The sequence below is a fragment of the Populus trichocarpa genome, chromosome 16 (genome assembly GCF_000002775.5).
Source record: "Populus trichocarpa isolate Nisqually-1 chromosome 16, P.trichocarpa_v4.1, whole genome shotgun sequence".
In the NCBI taxonomy this organism is placed as follows: Eukaryota; Viridiplantae; Streptophyta; class Magnoliopsida; order Malpighiales; family Salicaceae; genus Populus; species Populus trichocarpa.
The window spans coordinates 6818938-6839044 of NC_037300.2; the positions used below are offsets into that span (position 1 = coordinate 6818938).

A 20107-nucleotide genomic window follows, 5' to 3' on the forward strand; every position below is an offset into this window, starting at 1 on the left:
AATGGTTTGTGGGTGTTGTAAATATGTTTTTGGGTTGAAATAGCTTGAAAATTGGGTTTTTTTGGCCAAAAGACTAGTTGCTCGATTTTTCGACAAGATCTACCTTGGCAGGTGACGTGTCGCTGACTAATTTTTTTTTAAAAAAAATAGAGGTAGACGACAAGTCATCCTCCCTTTTAAAAAAATAAAAAATAAAAATAAGCTCAAGTTCACGGGTCTGGGCTTGATGGTCCGCCAACACTCCTGGTCTCTTCATTTCAGTGGCCCAGGCACACTGGGCTCTTTTTGGCCCTCTTTTTTTAGATTGAACATAAATTTAAGAGAAAAAAAATATTGAACCCGATTGAGTTCATGATTTAGATCACAAGTTTGACGAATTAAGTCACAACAACTGGGCTATTTTTTTTCTGGTATTATTTTTTATTAATATCTTTTATTGATACAACTTTTCTTTAAATAATTTTTAAATTTGTGTTTCATGATTTTCTTTTTCTTATTTTACATTTTTTGGATAGAGATTTTTTTTATAATGTTGTGTGTATTTAATTTTTTTAAAATATTATACTAATTCATCTATATTTTGTTTTTTTTATCTTTCACAAGAACTTTATTTTTTAAAATAAAAAATGTTTATTTTCAAATAATATTTTTAATATTTGTAGTCTTACATGATATTTTTTTACTTTTATTTTAATTAATTAATTTAATATGTGTTTCTATTTTTAATATCATTTGATTGAATAAAAAAATAATTTTAATAAACAAATTCAGTATACACAACCAGGTAAATGTTTTGTCTTGTAAGATTAAATATTTTGATCTATACTTGTCTTTTGATTTTTTAAGTTTTGTTTTTGGTTTTCGTTAATATGTTTTTTTGTTTATTAACACACATAATTCTCGATTTATTTGATTACATGTATGCATGAGCTTTTCAGTTTACACTTAAAAAAAATATAGACAAAATTGAGTTGAAAAAGTCTATATGCACAATTTTTTGTAAGAGAAAAAAACATCTGACTCGTGACGGAGCGTGGATCAAATGGCTAGTAAGTGTCTAGAGCAAAAAGAATGGGAAAAGAAAGCAGAAATATATTTGATTGTATAGGTAAATTTATCTTTGTAATAGTTTTGAACTTATTGTTTAAAATAGAAAATACTTAGTAGATTATATTCTTTTAATTTTCATTGTCTTTGTTAAGAAGTGTGTAGAAGAATTAATTTATTTGCAATATTTTTATTATTTGACTTGATCTTACCCGTTAAAGTCAAATAATATGAACATTATATATAATAATGGGTCAAAAAATCTACAAAATAGATGTCAAGGGTCGGGGTTCTTATATAAAACCCGGTTAACTTGACCTAACTCGTATACCTTATATATCCTATTAAGTGTTTTTTGTTGTTCAGAGCTTAATTTGTTGTTGTATGTCCTATTTGTTTGTAATTGATTCTTTCATTTTAGTCAATAGATCCATTAATGTATTAAGCCTTTATTGTTTGTTACAACTTATAATAGGTTTTGACCTAATTTATTCAAATCTTAGTTTTAATTAAACTCAATCCCTGAAAATTAGCAATATAAGCCTTGCATGTAGATATTTATAATATCCACACAAAAATTAACCCAACTCGATATATCCAACCCACTCTATTCCAAAAAAATTTGAATAAATCAGATTTACAATTTGTAAAATATCATAAGTTAGGTTGGACATAGTTATGTATCCAAACCCGATCTAACTATATCTATAAACAACTTTAATCTTAGTTTTTTATATCCTTAAGACCATAACCAAATATTATTTCTCTTTTCTCCTTTTATCTCTCTATTTTTATGACATAAATGTTATACTTTGACACTATATCAATGCAAATTAGATTCAGTTGCAAGTGCATTTAGATACAAAAACTGAGTGCAATTGTCTAACCGCTGATCATGACTACTTCCAAATGACCAAATAATATTTTAAAGTTTAGACTTAACAAGAAATTATTTATTAATCCATATTCATTTAAGACTTTGTTTTTTTTTTTAAATAAATATTATTTCTTTCTTATCTTAAATAATAACTTAACTCTTTTATGTCAATTACTGATTAAATAAATATAATTACCGTATTGTAAGCATTGTCCAAAACAATATTAAATTTTTAAACGCACAAGTCTAGGTGTTGTGTAACTTGTATTTATGGCAATGATATTTAAAATATGTTTACGAATAAATGAAAAACAAAAATAAAAATCACCCTATACTTGATGTAGGTTGTTACATGTTTTTCTATCCTAATGATATCGTTTTATAAGCAGTGTTTTATGTTGAGTTGAGAATTAGTCCCTCTTTAAAATTAGTGATTTAGGACATGGACACAAGCAAGGCCAGTCCTCAGTTTTAATATAAACATACATTGATATTTAATTCAGTGTTTGAGAATGTTGTTGAAATTATATTCTTTAAAAATTTAATTTTTTATTTAAAATTATTTTTTTATATTTTTAGATCATTTTGATATGCTGATGTTAAAAATAATTTTTTTTTTAATTTTTTTTTTGATATATGTATAAGTAAAAAACACTTTGAACCGTAATTACTATTACACTCCCAAACACGCTTAAATCTATTCTAATTTATTAAGGAAAAATGGTCCTAAGGCACCATTCATACTTAGAGAATGTGGTCATGTTTGTTTTTCAAAGTGGTTTTTTACTTGAAAATATATTAAAATAATATTTTTTTTAAAAAAATTATTTTTGACATCAACACATCAAAATGATATGAAAACACCAAAAAATATTAATTTAAAACAACATAAATAAATAAAATTTAAATTTTTTCAAAAATATTTTTAAAATACAGGTCAAGTCAGCCTAGTCCTAGTTCTCTAGCTACAGAAGAAGAAAATAGAATTTTAAAAGAAGAAATAAAAGGTAGATGCAATTACAAATTTAAATGAATGTCCAATCAAATTCAATTACTGATGAGGGAGGGAGGGAGGTTCATGTCCCTTGCATCTCCCAGATTCAAGATTCCATCACAGTTAATGGTTTCGAGAGACTGCTATGAATTCTATTTAGATGAAAGATTAAGGATGAAGAGATTCTTGAGTACAAAATCCTCAGAGAGTACATATGTCTCACCATGGAAACATGAAGATCTACAAGAAAAAAAGAATTAATTAATTACATTTGCTTAACAACTCATTTTATTGATAATGATTGGATCATAATATTAATTTTTTTTGCTCAATTGATGACAAGTGCTTAGATTTAGGTATAATGTTGTTGAGAAGAATGCTTAATTGATTGAGAAATTGAAAAGTTTTTAATGAAGAATCTCTTGAATACATAGAGGGAGTTACAGCCATTCTTTTATTTTTCAGTTTTTTATTTTATAATTAAAAAAAATAATGATTAAAAAATAGATTTTTTTTTGTAAAAAAACTGAAAATAAAATAAATAACCGAATAATAATTTGGTTCGGGCCTTATTTTTGTAAGCCCATTAACTTAGCCCTCTATAGAATTTTGTTTTTGTTTCTTTTTGTTCACGTCAACCATTATTTTTTTTTTAATTTTCTTACATTTATTTAACCTAAATATAGAAGAGAAAAACTAAACCCCACATCAAGCACATGACTAGTAGCATTAAAATTCAAGCACAAAAAAAAAAAAAAAAAAAAACTAGATGAAGAGAAGGAAAAGAAGAAAATTGAGGATCTTATACATTGGGTATTTGTAATTCTTGATTTATTTTTTATTTGAGGTATGTGCAGTGATTGTATGGAAGTATTTTGATTGTAAACTAATTGCAGTTTCAGGAAAAATGCTTGATGCTCATTGATTCTTTAGTTCGTTCGCGAGCATGAAAATTTTTATTGTCGGCTAAGCTTGATTAGGAAGCTTTCATCATTTTTTCTTCAAATTAGTCCTTTTACTTTAAACAATATTCATGGAATAACCCTCATAGTTCGATTTTTTTTTATAAAAAAATACAATCAAGTAAAATTTATTCGTTGACATTAAATCCAGATAAGAATTGTGCATATGAGTATAATATCAAATCTTTTCTAGATAAATCAAGGAATTTATTATCGACTCAGTTTGTCATAAAGATTATATGTTATGTATTTTTCAAACATAATATTTTTACACTTTATCAGAGCTAACGGAGTTCAACAATGATTTTCCTTGTAAGAATGATCTTTTAACCTTATAAGATCCTTCATAATTAGAGGCCTAGTTTCTTCATTGGTTACTCTGGTTTATAAGAAGCTTATGAATGCCAAGTTCATATATTTGAATAATCAATAGGGATCCATTTGTTTTATGCTTGCATCATTCTTCTATAGTATAATTGTGTACGGTATAATGCAACAAGTCTTTTTTCTTCTATAAAGTTGAGTTGGTAATAATGGATTTGTATTCACTCAACTTCTTATAGTTGCATTAGGACTCTTAAAAATGACATGTCAACTGCTAGTGGTAAAAATACATTCATACCATACACCAAGAATAATGAGTCGTGGTATGAATGTATTAATATTCTTAATAATTATGTGCTTACAAGGAAAATAAAAACATGTTATGCCAATCTTTATAAGTCACAATCATTTTTTAATATTCTTATTTTTTAAAATTATCCCATGACTTAATTTCTCGTAATGATTATGTGTCAATCTGTGTTTTATAAACATAATATTTCTTTATTTCATCAGAGTTGATGGAGCTTAAGAATTCCTTCCAATTTATAATGGTTAGGATAAATCATCCTTCCAAGAATGTTTTTTTTTATTTTTATTTTTTATCATACAATGTTCTTTAAAATTAGGGGTTCATTTCCTGCGTTCGTCACTTTGGCTTGCAAAAAGCTTTTTTTAATAACAAGTCTCTTTATTTGAACAACTAAGGGTGGATTTTTTTTGTTATATCATTATCCATTGATGTAATTGTCCATGGCATAGTACAACACAAGTCCTTTTTTTCTATGAAGTTGAATTGGTCATAAAAGATTTTTATCCACCTAGGTTTTTATAGTTGTTCTTTCATTAAGACTTTTAAAAATGGTATTCCAAACCTCTATTACATACACTAGAAGAATAAACTACACTTTTTCATATAGTTTATATAATCAATCTTCATAGTTCAACAATATTGTACAACCCTTACAATATGTCTAGCCATCATATGATAATTGACATCATGTGATTTTTTTAAAAAACTTTTAGAATAACTCACTTTGTTATTCTTGTGTATGAAGTTGACTTTACCAATTTAATGAAGTAGTTGATGCCCATTAGAGGTATTTAGAGAGATATGTTTAATAACATCCATGCCTATATTGAGAAGGGCCATGAGGCTATTAGGTTATTCAAAAGTGTAAAAGAAGTATAGAACTTATATATATATATTTGACATTTATGCCACATTCTCATATAGTTTATATAGTCAATCTGCATAAATGAATAATAATATCTTACCCTTACAATCTATTTAGCAATCATGTGATCATTGATATGAATTGCATAAGCCCTTTTCATGGACTTTTTTTTAAAAAATTTATTGACTTCTTCTTTATCAACACATCTTAGCAAGACTATGTCATGTCTTAATTGACAAAACAATTCCTCAATGGAAAAGAAATTAATTGATAATTTTCTAACGATTTTTTTATTTTTACTTTCTCAGTTATGTTTTTTTGGTATTCTTGATTCTTAATATACCATATAATATTATAGAACCATGATTTTTCATCTGGTTGTTTCTTGATGCCCAAGCTATATGCTGTAACATCTTGTATTTTAATTTTGATTGGCTATATTTTCATTTTGTCATAAATTTTAAACATCACTTTTAGTATCGTTAATTTCCTCCTTTAGTTCTACCATTGAGTAGATGATTAAAATTTATTATCTCAAACTTCTTTATTAATAAGATTATGTATTGTTGATATAAAACAAATATATAGTGTTGTATTTTCCATTTCCTTTTTATTTGTTGAATCACTACTGTTGAATTTATTGTTCCAAGGGTATCCATTACTCTTGATTTTGATTAATCAAACCATTAATTGATTACTAATTATTGCCTTAAGTTTATGTTATTATGGGTTTAATTATCATTCATGTTATTTCAAGAATTTTTGATATATCTTAAAGTTATGAGAATCTTGGAATAAATTAACAAGATTAAGATTAGTTTTAGGTTGATTTGTTATTGTAACTCAAGTCCTTTTAGGATTTAATTTGACTCTTGAAAACAACTCCTTATATATAAAAAAACACATTTGAAAAGTTAACCTTAAAATAATGTAAAACATTTTGTGTTTGTAACTAAAAAAATCTAAAACCACTAGTAAACTAGATAACCATACTAGTAATAAAGCCTAAAACCTATAATAAACTAGATGACTTGTGGTAAATTAGTTAGCTATAGCAAACACAAAGCCAAAGATAACTAGTAAATCAAATATCTTTATCTTTCAGCTATGTGGTCAACCTTGTACATTAGATTGGAACCAATGCTAGACCCAAGCGCCTTGAGCCTAGAATCAATACCAAACCTAAACGCGTTGGGTCTGGCAACTATGCTAGCTCCGCGCCTAGACTTGGCCACCACGCTAGACCCATGCGTCTTTTTTTTTGAAAATATAGAAATATTAATTGTTCTAAAAACATATTTATTTTGTATTTTCATCTGTCTTTTTAACCAAATATATTTATCTTTTTTATATTTCTTTCTTTTATTTTGGGACATTAACCACATGTATCCCTAAAATTCACTCAATGCTTTTTATTAATATCTAATTTTAGTGAAGAAATTATCTATAAAATTGCACAAATTAAGATAGTCAAAAGGACAATAAGTCTTTTACATATACAATATTTTCTTTTCCTACAACATAATGTATCAATTCAAAAGTTCAAAAGTTTTTTCTTATGATCATATATTTTAAATTTTTGTATATACTAATAGTTATAATGTAGAATAAACTCTCATTGTAACAAACTTTTACAATTAGATCATGCAACAAAATCGCAAATTAAAAAAAACATAAACCCTTTAAAAAACTATCCAACACTTGGATGAAAACATAAAATTAATATTTTCATCCACAATGCATACAAAAAAAGAAAATTTATTTTTGTAGACTTGAAATAAATCACTTAGAACTCAATATTGTTTTTCATTCTTTCCTCTTTGAATATAACAAATTTATAAAATAAGTTGCATAAACAAAAAAATAGTTTACAATTAAGTTCTACTGCATATGAATTAAAAATCCTGCTTGAATGAGGCAGTGATTGTTTTTGAAGTCCAATCATGCTTTTGAAAAATTTAAATTTTTTTGACCTAGGTGTGGTTTTGGCATAGTTGCCAGACCTAGGCAGGGTTTAGCAAGCCCAGGCGCACGGGTCTTAGATGGTTGCTAGGCCTAGATGATTGGGTCTAGACCCAAGGTACGTGAGTTGACAATCATGCCAGACCCAAGGTACGTGAAAATGATAAACATGCCTGATTTGACAAACAACAAATAAAGAGGACAATTGTGCACTTTAGTTGTTAGGAGAAAGAAAAGAAAGAAAAGAAAGAAAAAAACACAAATAATAGATCATCAACGACAATCCAATCATTATCTATCTACACGCGCCACACCATGTGGAAGAGGGTACGACTGCGCATTTAGTTAGGCTGCGGATAGGGGTGAGCAAAAAAACTGGAAAACCGATTTAACCGAGAAAACCAGAAAAAAATTAACCGAAAAAACCGAACCGGTAAAAAAAACCGATTGAACCAGTTAAAATATTTAGGAAAATGTCCGGTTCGGTTCGGTTTCCGGTTTTGGTGTGCCTGAATAGGCCAACCCGAACCAAATCGAACCGGTTCGGGTTAGGAATGAAAAAAAAATATAAACCAAGCGGGCCGCCTCCTCCCATTACTTTCCCTTTCAACAACCCTAGCAGACCATTTATTTGCTTTCCCTTTCACACAGCTGCCCCCTCCCCTCCAACCCTTTCAATCTTCATTCACACTTCACACTTCACACTTCACAGACACAGCCGCCCCCTCCAATCACCCCTACTCCCATTAACAGTCGCCTCCTCTTCACCAGTCAACGAGTTTATGCTATTCTCGGACGACCATTCTTTGAATCTCGAAAGAAACCGCCGTGCGTGTGAGGTGGCGAAACTGTTACCGCTTCCAGATCTTCTTCAATCTATTGCTTCTATCAAAGCCGATTACATCATTCAGGTAATCTTGTCATGTAATTACAGATTTAATTAATTGTTGCTTGTTGATTTTATATTGTTTCTATTTTTCTATTTTGATGTGTTAATTATTTTGAACAATGTAAAAATGAAGGTGGACGAAAGAACACAATTTGGAATCGTTGTCCCTGTCTCAGATTCTCAGAAGACAATCAATCGCAAACAGTATGTCCTCATTTTTTTTCCTTCTTTTCTTTTTCACTGGTAGATTGAAATTTGGAACTGACAAAAAAAGTTTGTATTCGAAGTTAGCTTTTTGAAAATTGACCCCATTATTTACTGTGGCTTAAGCTTTGAGATATTGCATGATTATGAATTAGTTTATATGAGTTGAAACTTGAAACATAGTCTGACAAAGATGGATTAGCCGATTGCTGGGGAAATAGTTTTCAAATCTCTTTGAAAAATGTCTGAGTGGTGGGTTGATGCTGCGATATAACAGACCCGATTTGAAGGGAATCTTTGAGATATTGCATGATTATGAATTGGTTTATAGGAATTTGCTGGATTGATTTTTTTTCTTTTTAGAAAGGAATCTAATTCAAATGCATTTTTTTCATCTACTTTTTAAGTTTAAATCTTAGAATTAATATCCAAAAAATTTCACCTTTGCTCGCCAAAATATAATTTTAATCTTAACAAAAAACTATATCTTAAAATCTTGATGGCTTACTGTGTTGCTATCCAACTAAGAAATTGACTCAAGTGGCTTGGTGATATATAGTGGGGACATTCTATTTTAGACATGCAGCTTGTTGCCTTGTTCTATTTTCTTCTATAATCTATTTGAGAAAAATGTTGTTTATTTCTTCTAGACACTTTAGTCTTCCAAATTTCAGTAGTAACCAGCAAGCATAAAGGTTATGTATTGGGAAGATGAACTATCTTTTTATTTGCAGTGGTTGTGAAACTCTCTTTCTGTGTGTCTCTGTCTCGTATGCGTGTGCACATATACACCTGTAATTCTTGCTTCTCTCCAGTTCCTTTCGTTTGTAAGTTATTGTTGCTAGAGTATGTGCAACTAGTTCTTTCCTCTGCAAGTCGGGTTTGGTAAGATTGATTATAAAGAAAAAGGTATTGGTAATGCATAATTTTGATTTTAGTGCTGATGTTAAGTGTGGCTTGATTTATGATGGATAATTATGTTGACAATATTAGGCTTCATGAATGATGATGCCAGTTTATTTCTGGTCTTAATAAGCTATACTACTGCTGGATTTGTGCTCTTTATTTATATGGCAAATTCTTATTCAAATCTTTGATATTTATCGCTAATGAAACTTCAATCTTGCCTCAGGTTGTCGACCAAGTCAAAATTCCTCCTACAAGTATACAATATTGTTTTATTATAATGTTATTTCTTGTTTTTTCTTTAAGCCTTTTGAAGGCATTGGTTTGTAATTTGGATTAATTTGAATTTTAACTTATTAATGTGTGACTGTGTGTTATTTAAATGTTTTTGAAGCAGGAGAAAAAAGGAGAAAAAAATTAGAAAGGTAAAAAATATATTGAACACAAGATTGACAATAACAATTTAATATAAATGAATATTTAGTGGCAAAAAAATTAAATATACTTTGGAATTTTTTAAGAAAATTAGATATTATTAACATCATTTATAAGCCCATCAGAAATCCACTAAAAGCTCATTACGAAGCCAGAAAAATAACCATAGGTTTTTCCGGTTTTGGACCCAAAAAACCGGACCCAAACCGAACCGAAACCGGTCGGTTTGGACCGGTTCTGGTTTGGTTTGGGTCCCTTTTTTTTTTGCCTTCCGGTTTGGTTGTTTTTTAAAGGTAAAAACCGAACCAAACCGAAAATGATCACTCCTGGCTGCGGATGACCAGATTTGGCTACTAGAAAGCGTCATACGCGCCTCCTTAATGGTGCGGGCGCCGTCCACTCGTTGGGGTGTGAGGAACATGTGCCCATAGCTTTTCGATTTAAAAATAACAAATACATCATGAAAATACTAAAACACCCCATAGTCCTCTTAATTACACAAAAATATCCATGTTAAAATACCAAAATATTCTCTAAGAAAAAACCTTTTTTTTTTAATCTTTTTTAAGGCTAAAAGTGTTATTTGACTGTACTTGGAAATTTGAAAAACCTAAATATCCTTGTGAAGAATACAAAGAAATGTTTATTTGCTAGCGAAAAAATAAAAAATAAAAAATAAAACTATTATTATAATTTACAATAAAAAAATCTCTTCATCTAGAACGATTTCTCCATACCATTTAACTTTTGTTATAAAAAAAATGAGGCATAAATAGAAACAATGCTCATGACAGCTTTACAATGAATATTTCTATTATGCCAATGAAATGGTTTTGTTACAATGGGCTTGAGCCGTCAGAGCCCAATTATTTAACTTCCAAATCAAAGTTAAAGAAACTAGCGGGAAGCAAGCATGTGATGCGAGCGGTGACAGTGAGACCAAACCAAACTTGGCAGCCACCAGCACTAGTCTCCGTCAACCGCCTAACATCGCCTCTCCTCTCCTTTCTAAACTCTCATAATGCACACTCTAATCAGCAATTACCTCTCTCTCTCTCTCTCTCTCTCTCTCTAAACTACATTCACTGGTTCTCTACTTTTGATCTCCATCCAGTAATGTGGCAATAATACTCTTAACCGCACTAGTCGCAGGATCCACTGCTTTTATAGCCAAACACATTTTTACCAATCATTATTCACAAATTGAAAAATGCGAGGAAGAGGAAAACCTCCAAGAATGCACTCCTGCTGCTACTGCTTTATTTGACTCTTCGCTGGTGACAGACGAGTTGTGTTTTTGCTTATGAACTTCAATTTTTTTCGTACTTTTTTTCTCGAATTGGAACTTGCCGTTAATTTTGCAATGCATTTGGTGATGCTTTGTTAAATAGAAATTGCAAGGAAGTGGTTTCAGCACAAGAGATACTTGACTTCTAAAGAATAAAAAGGTGATAAGGTATGCGTCTTTTTGCTACGGGAAATGTGATTGCAGATGGGGTCGGTTGTCTTGTAAAGACAATGATGGGGGTATACTAGTTTAAATGTATAGAGAAATGTGTCAAGCCTTTTAATTATTTAACAAAAAGTTCAAATCATTTGTTAAATCATGATGAAGTTCCTCGTTAAAATATTAAGAATTGATTGATAGGTTGATGAAAAGACATTGATCGGACCATTGTTTTTTTGACAAACCTACTGCGAGGAAATAATGTCTATTGATACGATTATAATTTGTGCTAATTTTGTTGTTTTACATTATATGGAAGTAATTTTCTTTTTTACAAGTTTTTGTTTGTTTATGTTCAGCATGGTTGTGGAACAATGATGGTGACATGCCAATTTACATCGTTTAATATGCAGACAGCCCTTTATTTGGTTGGGGACTTGGTGTTGGAATCATGTACATGATGTCTACTGGGAAAGCTGAGATTAGTAAGCTAAGCACTTCCATGGAGGTGATGTCAAAAGTTATTCATGAATTAAGAACTGAACTCTATAAAAGAAAATCAGCACATGTTGCTACAAGCTCGAAAGATAATAGTACTGAAAAAATGCAACTAGTGGTTAATAGAAAAAAACATGGTGGATAGAGAATCTAGTGATATGAAAATGTGTGGGCTTCCTATTGCTGATGATGTTGAATACCCGAGTAGTGTTCTCACTGAAGAGCCAGAGCCAGAGCCAGAGCCAGAGCCAGAGCCAGAGCCAGAAGTGCTTGAAATGGATCAACTGGAAGCACGGCTCGAGTCTGAACTCTGCAAAAACTTCCCTGGTCCGGCACTGAAGCTTCTGGACATGAAGTAACATGGCTAAATTTGGGCAAGGTGAGTCCTTCAAGTACCCACTTTGATCCTTTCTTAAATTTACCCAATGCTTGACTGTGTTCCTCGTTAGCATTCTGAACCTACCTTCGAGACTTGAGATAGATTTGTGTAAATTTGATATGAATCACACGTGGAGTACAAGTTGAATCACACCTGGAGCTACATGTGAAGTGGACCAAGTCAGGTCAGGAGGATTATTTCAGTAATTGTGAGTAAGGTGTCTGTTGCACTAGAATCGGTCAAATAAATAAAAGGCTGTTAGTGGGTGCTCCATGTCTTCAGAGCTATTCTGTTAGGAGCCAATCTGTTAGGATTTCCTGTTTTATTGCTATTTTCGTGCTTTGTCAGTTGTAATGTTGCTGGCCTATTTAGGCAGCAAAGAAGAGGAATAAGAGAATCAATCAAGCATTTAAACATTCTTTCCACTCTGTTATTCTTCTTCTTCTTGTCTTACCAAATTAATTCTATCAGTGGTATTAGAGCCTTTGTTTTCGATTCATGGATACACGTTCGAAATCAAATGCAGAATTCCGAACTGAAGTCACCGACATCTTAACCCGTCAGAGTCCAGCTTTGATGAGACAAAACAAGACGTCAATGCGATGAAACACGACTTGAATGAAATAAAACAAAATTTTTCCCAGGTTACGTCAACATTACAGGGTGTCATGGCTGAACTACAAGCCTTTCGACTTAGCCGCCAAGATACTTCCAAAGACAGGGAAGGCAATTTCTTTGAAAGAGGAGAGACGTCTGGCAGCAGTCCTACCACCATCACACGACCAGGTTTCGAATGATATCCGAATGCTTGTGACAGAATTCAGAATCAGGCACCTGACAGAATTCACCATCAGACTCAACTCAAATTGAATTTTCCGATATATCGTGGTGATGAAGATCCTACCGGGTGGATTTTTAAGGCAGAACAATATTTCGAGTTCAAAGGAATCGAACTCACGCAGCAAGTGCAATTGGCGTCATTCCATCTTGAAAAGCTTGCCTTACAATGGTATCGCTGGTTCACAAGGGATTGAGGTCCAATGAATTGGGCGGAATTCACCAAAGTTATTCTTAAACGCTTTGGACCTACAGACTACGATGATCCGTCAGAAGCTTTGTCTAGGCTCAAGCAAACTACCAGCGTTATAGCCTACCAAGAAGTCTTCGAGCGACTCTCACATAAGGTGGACGGGCTGCCTGAGAATTTTTTAATCGGTTCTTTTATTGCAGGTTTAAAGGATGACATCCGGATAGATGTACGAGTCAAACAACCGAAAACTCTCTCAGAAACCATCAGTGTAGCCCATCTCATTGAAGAAAGGAATCTGTTGCAGCGGAAGCCCAGCTCCAATTTTCGTTCGGCAATGCCAAACTACAATCATAGGGCACAACCAACAACAACAGTGGGTCTTCTGGGACCACCTCCAATGCAACCTGCCACCCAACCAACCGGAAACAAGTTTCCAGGTCCTATTCGACGCATCACCAGTCAGGAAGCCAAGGAGAGACGAGAGAAGGGGTTATGTTTCTATTGTGATGACAAATTCGCTCCTGGAAACAGGTGCATCAGGCCACAATTGTTCATGATGGAAGACATACTCTTTGAAGATTGTCCAGCCGATGTAGACATGGACATTGAGAATAATGGAGAAGAGGCCATTCCAGAAATTTCTTTCCATGCTCTGGCCGGAACAAATCACCCTCAAACCTTTCGGGTGATTGGAAAAGTAGGAAACAAAGAGGTCACGGTCCTAATTGATGGAGGAAGTACTCATAACTTCATCGATCAAGCGGTTGTCACCAAACTGGCGTTACCAGTAATCCGTGACAAGGTGTTTCGGGTAACTGTTGGAAACAAAGAAATCATTGAGTGTACCGGGCGCTGTATGGGGCTTCTACTCACTATCCAGGGGTTGCTAATTCGAGCTGATTTTTATGTGTTGCCCGTTGCTGCATGTCAAGCCGTTTTGGGAGTGCAATGGCTGGAAACATTGGGTCCGATTGAGACAGATTACAAACAACTTAGCATGTCCTTCTGTCATGCAGGGAAGTCACACACCATTCTAGGATTACACCGGTCTGAATTAGCTCCCATGACAGAAAAGGAGTTGCTGTACCACTCAGGCCCCAGATTTTTTATTCATATGATATCAACAACAGCCCCGCTGGAACCACCCACGCACATTCCAGTTGACCTGCAGCGGTTGTTAACAGAGTTCGATCATTTGTTCAAGGAGCCATCCGGGTTGCCGTCAGTACGAAGTCATGATCACCATATTTCTTTACTTCCAAATCAGCCACCGGTCAGCACGCGGCCCTATCGATACCCCCATTATCAGAAAAATGAGATAGAAAAATTGGTGAGTGAATTCCTTGAATCCGGCATCATCCGTCCTAGCAGGAGTCCATTTTCGTCACCAGTTCTGTTGATAAAAAAATCTGATGGCTCGTGGCGGTTTTGCGTGGATTATCGTGCTCTCAACGACATCACAATTAAAGATAAGTTTCCAATTCCAGTTATTGACGAGTTATTGGATGAATTGCAAGGTGCAAAATATTTTTCGAAGTTAGATTTGAGGTCTGGCTATCATCAAATAAGGGTTTGTGACGACGACATCTCCAAAACTGCCTTCCGCACTCATGACGGTCATTACGAGTTCCTTGTGATGCCTTTCGGTTTGACTAACGCTCCCGCAACATTCCAGAACTTAATGAATGACATTTTTCGACCTCATTTACGGAGGTTTGTCTTGGTTTTTTTTGATGATATTCTAGTGTACAGCAAGTCTTGGGACGAGCATTTACAACATCTTAAAGTGGTCCTCCAACTTCTAACCACTCATCAGTTGTTTGTCAAAGCATCCAAGTGCCAATTTGGGGTTTTAATGGTTGACTACTTAGGCCACCGAATTTCATGGGAGGGGGTTGCGGTAGACCCCAATAAAATCAATTCAGTCCAACAATGGCCTGTGCCGACTTCAGCAAAAGGGGTTCGCGGATTCCTCGGTTTGGCAGGATACTACAGGAAATTCGTTCGTGATTTTGGTTCAATTGCTGCACCTCTAACACAGCTCTTAACCAAGGATGGGTTTCGGTGGACAACTGAATCTCAGGAAGCATTTTTGAAATTGAAGACAACGCTTATTACTCCTCCGGTTTTGCGACTTCCAGATTTTGAGCAGCCCTTTGTTGTCGAATGTGATGCAAGCGGGACAGGTCTTGGGGCTATATTGTCACAAAATGATCAACCAATTGCGTTCTTTAGTGAAGCCTTGAAAGGGTCGGCAAAGGCACTCTCAACTTACGATAAGGAAATGTTGGCAGTGGTGAAAGCTGTGCGCAAGTGGCGACCGTATTTGTTGGGCAAGCCGTTCGTCATCAAAACCGATCATCAAAGTTTAAAATACTTACTGGAGCAACGTATTTCTACTCCTTCTCAAGCTAGATGGCTGCCCAAACTTATGGGATATGACTACACAATACTGTACAAACGCATTATCGGTTGCCAAGGCCTTCGTTGCTAACATTGTGCGGTTACATGGTATGCCTCTCTCAATTGTCAGTGATCGTGACAGAGTCTTTCTCAGCAATTTCTGGCGGTCCCTTTTCCAGTTGCACGGCACTGCTCTTTGTTACAGCTCCAGCTATCATCCTCAGTCGGATGGCCAGACCGAGGTAATAAATCGTATCCTTGAGCAGTATCTTCGCTGCTACACATATGATAATCCAAAAAAATGGTTGGAGTGGCTGCCATGGGCTGAGTACAGTTACAATACATCAGTCCATTCATCAACAAAAATGTCTCCTTTCGAAGCTGTATATGGTGTGTCTCCGCCTTCTATGATTTCGTATATACCAGGTACTGCCAAGGTTCAGGACGTGGATGATATGTTGCGTTCAAGGGACGACATTCTTCGTGATCTTCGAAAGAATTTGGTTGCTGCCCAAGTTCGGATGAAGTGTCAGGCTGATCGTCACAGACGAGAGGTTTCCTTTGAGGTAGGAGACTATGTTTATTTACGTCTCCAGCCGTATCGTCAAACATCTGTTGCGTTCCGGAGTTCGTTGAAATTGTCTCCTCGATTCTTTGGTCCCTTCAAAATTATGGCCAAGGTAGGGACTGTGGCATATCGGTTGGACTTGCCCGCGGGCGCACAAATTCACAACGTGTTCCATGTGAGTTTACTCAGGAAACATTTTGGTCCGCTCGAATTACCTATCGTGTCATTACCTCCTGTTTCGGCTGATGTCCAAATTTTACCAGAACCTGAAGTTATTTTGGATCGAAGGGTGGTTCAGAAAGGCAAGTATAGACCAAAAACTGAAGTATTGGTTCAATGGAAGGGTGCTTGCCGTGACGATGCAACATGGGAGAACTTATGGCGACTTTCCAAATCATATCCAGATTTTGACCTTGAGGACAAGGTCGCTCCAAGGGAGGGGGAATGATATGAATCACACGTGGAGTACAAGTTGAATCACACCTGGAGCTACATGTGAAGTGGACCAAGTCAGGTCAGGAGGATTATTTCAGTAATTGTGAGTAAGGTGTCTGTTGCACTAGAATCGGTCAAATAAATAAAAGGCTGTTAGTGGGTGCTCCATGTCTTCAGAGCTATTCTGTTAGGAGCCAATCTGTTAGGATTTCCTGTTTTATTGCTATTTTCGTGCTTTGTCAGTTGTAATGTTGCTGGCCTATTTAGGCAGCAAAGAAGAGGAATAAGAGAATCAATCAAGCATTTAAACATTCTTTCCACTCTGTTATTCTTCTTCTTCTTGTTTTACCAAATTAATTCTATCAAAATTTCACTTAGCGTTTTGCCATTTCCATGAAGTTATTTTTTTTTTAATTTATGTATTTCACCTTAACATTTTTTATTATGAAATGCTAGGGTTTGTTTCATTTGCTACAGCTACGATATCCTTTGCCTGGAACTTGTATATTTGTGAGGTAATTAAAGTTGCAGCAGAAGTCCTCCTTCTTTTGTCTATGTTCTATTAATCTCCATCACGTCTTGGCTTTCAAATCATTCTTACCATGCACTGGGTTCTGCTATCATTAGAAAGGTTCAATTATTAACTTAAATTTCCATGTTGGAAAAAACATACCCAGTCATGTGCAACAACAGTCGGGGTAAACAGTTTGCAAACCAGATTCATGCAAAGACAATAGATCCTCAGTACTTGCCAAAGTTACAGGTATGCTGACGTAGGACTAGGAGAGAAAAGAATCAGGCAGGATACAAGGCAGGAAGAGAAAGGAGAGCAGCCCGAAGAATTAGTGGGACAAGTGAACTAGAACTCAGTAATCAATATTCGTGCGTCGACCCTCATTAAATTGAAATTTCATTCAATTTAATGTTAACTTTGCTTTCTGTTTGTTCATTCATTTATTTTTCTTTTATTATGATACCTTTAATCTTCTGCCTAGAGTCTAGAAATCAACTAGCTTTCACTAAAATGAGTGCTTCTTGATTGACTTTTGCTAGCTATACTGCCAGCTAGCTTGTTGGTTAAAACTCTCTTTCTCTCTCTCTCTCTCCCCCCCCAGAAAGGAAACCTGAAACTTCAGATGACTTTTTGTTCTCTTCTTGGGAAAGATCATTGCTCAGCAGTTTGTTTCACATTGCCGAATTACTTGATTGCACTTGAAGCTCCTGTTCTTATTTGGGTACTTCAGGATAAGACTGGAAAAGCATGAGATAAGATAAATTCATGGTTCAGTGGTGGTTGCTTGTGCAGAGACATTATAGATTGGTGGAGCCATGGTGGGTTTGCCTTTGCTGGTCCTATGAAGATAGGGAGATGACCCCATTACATGTTTTTGGACAGCTAGCACATACGCGACCTGTGAATTTTCATCTTCCCTACTTGATTAAAAAGCACCTCACTTTTCACTGTGCCCACCACCCTCTTCATTGAAATGATCTTGTCAAGTTGAAATATGGAGAGCACTGCCACTGACAAGTTGAAAGGCCCCAAGATTTCAAAAGTCTCAAACCTAGAAAAACATGGATTTTGAGATAAGTTGAAAAGAAAAGCCTGGGAAACAAAATTTACGGTAGATAGTAAGGAGATGCTTTACATCACCGACGAGAAGATTACTGACCATGTCTTTGCTTAACAGTGATATTAATCACCAAGAAAGAACTAGCAATGGAACTATATGAACTGCTATTATATTGTGTAAAAAACTGCTGTGCTAATCTAGCAAAATTAGGGTTGGAATTCCCGTTTTAACTTCTTGCCCCCCTCCACAGTTGCAGCCTGTGCATATAAAAGCATTTAAAAAGGGAATGTTTCATCTGCTCGAACAACCCGTGATCGAACATCAGCGTGGAGTAAAGTCTAAGAAAAGTTTGACAATCTAGTGATGTAGAATTTGCTGAGAGTTGAGTGAGGCCCATACCATGTCCATGACGTGTGAAGCAGTAGGAGAATCACACAGGCATGGCTTTATTCCCCCGAATAAAATATCAAAAGGGAACAGCCATGTTTCCTAAGAAATCAGGAGCTCCACCAAGTTTTAAGCTTCAGCAAGAATGGTTGTTGAGTGAATTGGTAGGATCGATCAATCAACAATCCAGGTTGAAGGCTTCAAGGGTAGTATCATTTGTAACGACCCCATTTTCTTGAATGCTACTTGATTAAAGTAAAAGAATCCTGTTTGTTTGAGTAATAAATAAATGAAGTAATTTAACATCTCGCTATAATTTAATCACCTACCAATCATGGAGTGACTGAATGAGTGGACTACCCTTCACACACTCACTCCACCGACCTTCACCTGTTCAATCCTAACAATAGAACTTAACAAAAACCACTCATATTTAGCTCTCCAAGATCATCTTTGATTTTTTGTTCTAATTTTTTTTTGAAAAAAATTAATATTTTTTTTAAAATAATATTTTTTGTTGTTGTTTTCTTATCATTTTGATGCGTTGATGTTAAAAATAATTTTTAAAAAATAAAAAAAATACTTTTTTTTTATGCTTTTCCGAGTGAAAAACACTTTGAAAAGCAACCGCAACCACACTTCCAAACACGCTGCCGAGACTGCGGTATGTCACGGGTATAAATTATTTTTTTATAAAATATTTAAATGTTGTAAGTGTGTTTTTTTTAAAATAAATAACAAAAATCTAATAACCCGAGTTATAATATTGATACTAATTATCTATGGAAAAACCTAGTCAAAACTCGTTGATATTTTTTTATTTTTTTAAAAAAGAACAGTATCATTCTTACATTTTATATATATAAAAAAAGAGTTAACCCGAGTTAATTTAAGTCTACCAACCTAACTCATGATTCAGGACTTGCTACGAGTTGATCCTTGGGTTTGGCTTGAAAATTGTCCGATAGATAACTTTTAAAACCTGTTACACGATTCATTAGAACGAAAACACCATACATGAAAAAACAGAGAAGTCCAATCCTCAATAAATAAAATATCGAAGGACCTAAAACTAAAAAAAAAAATAATTAAAAGAATAATGGTGAAAATCGAAATAAAAAATAAATTAGCGGTCGAGAACAAATATTTGACCGGAGAGTTAAATTGAAATAAAACAATTAACAAAAGGACAAAAAATAAGAAGAATGAGCACCAAATTATAGTCTTGAACGAGTTGAATAAGCTGGTTTATTTTAATGAGACGATAAACAAAATTGGCAACAATGGTAAATGGGTTTTTTTTTAAATAAAATTACAATGATAACCCCAGAATAAAAACCTTAAGAAGCATGTGATTAGGTAAAAAAGAGCCAAAAAAATTGACTCTAGCAAACCCGAGACTGCATGATAAATATGTAAGTTGGGTAATAAGGTGCGAGCAAACTTGATTTAACCCTCGAAACCTATAGCCCTACTAATGAGATTGGGATAACTTGATAGATGACCTATATAAAACCTGACCCAACAGTTTGACCCGTGACCCAGGTGATTCGATGCCTAGACCGTGCTGGGTTCCAATAAAAATAGAGGGACAATTGACCTGGTCTGATC

At 34.2% G+C, this 20107-nt stretch overlaps 1 long non-coding RNA gene across 1 annotated transcript; it reads right to left on the minus strand.

Annotated features, from left to right (window-relative positions):
- Positions 1–17228: 17228 nt before the first annotated feature.
- On the minus strand, positions 17229–18589 carry LOC112324516 (uncharacterized). Its single transcript, XR_002978418.2, has 2 exons — positions 18209–18589; positions 17229–18100 (listed from the first exon to the last, which is right to left on the minus strand). It is a non-coding gene; the product is annotated as an uncharacterized LOC112324516 (long non-coding RNA).
- Between the last annotated feature and the right edge of the window lie 1518 nt (positions 18590–20107).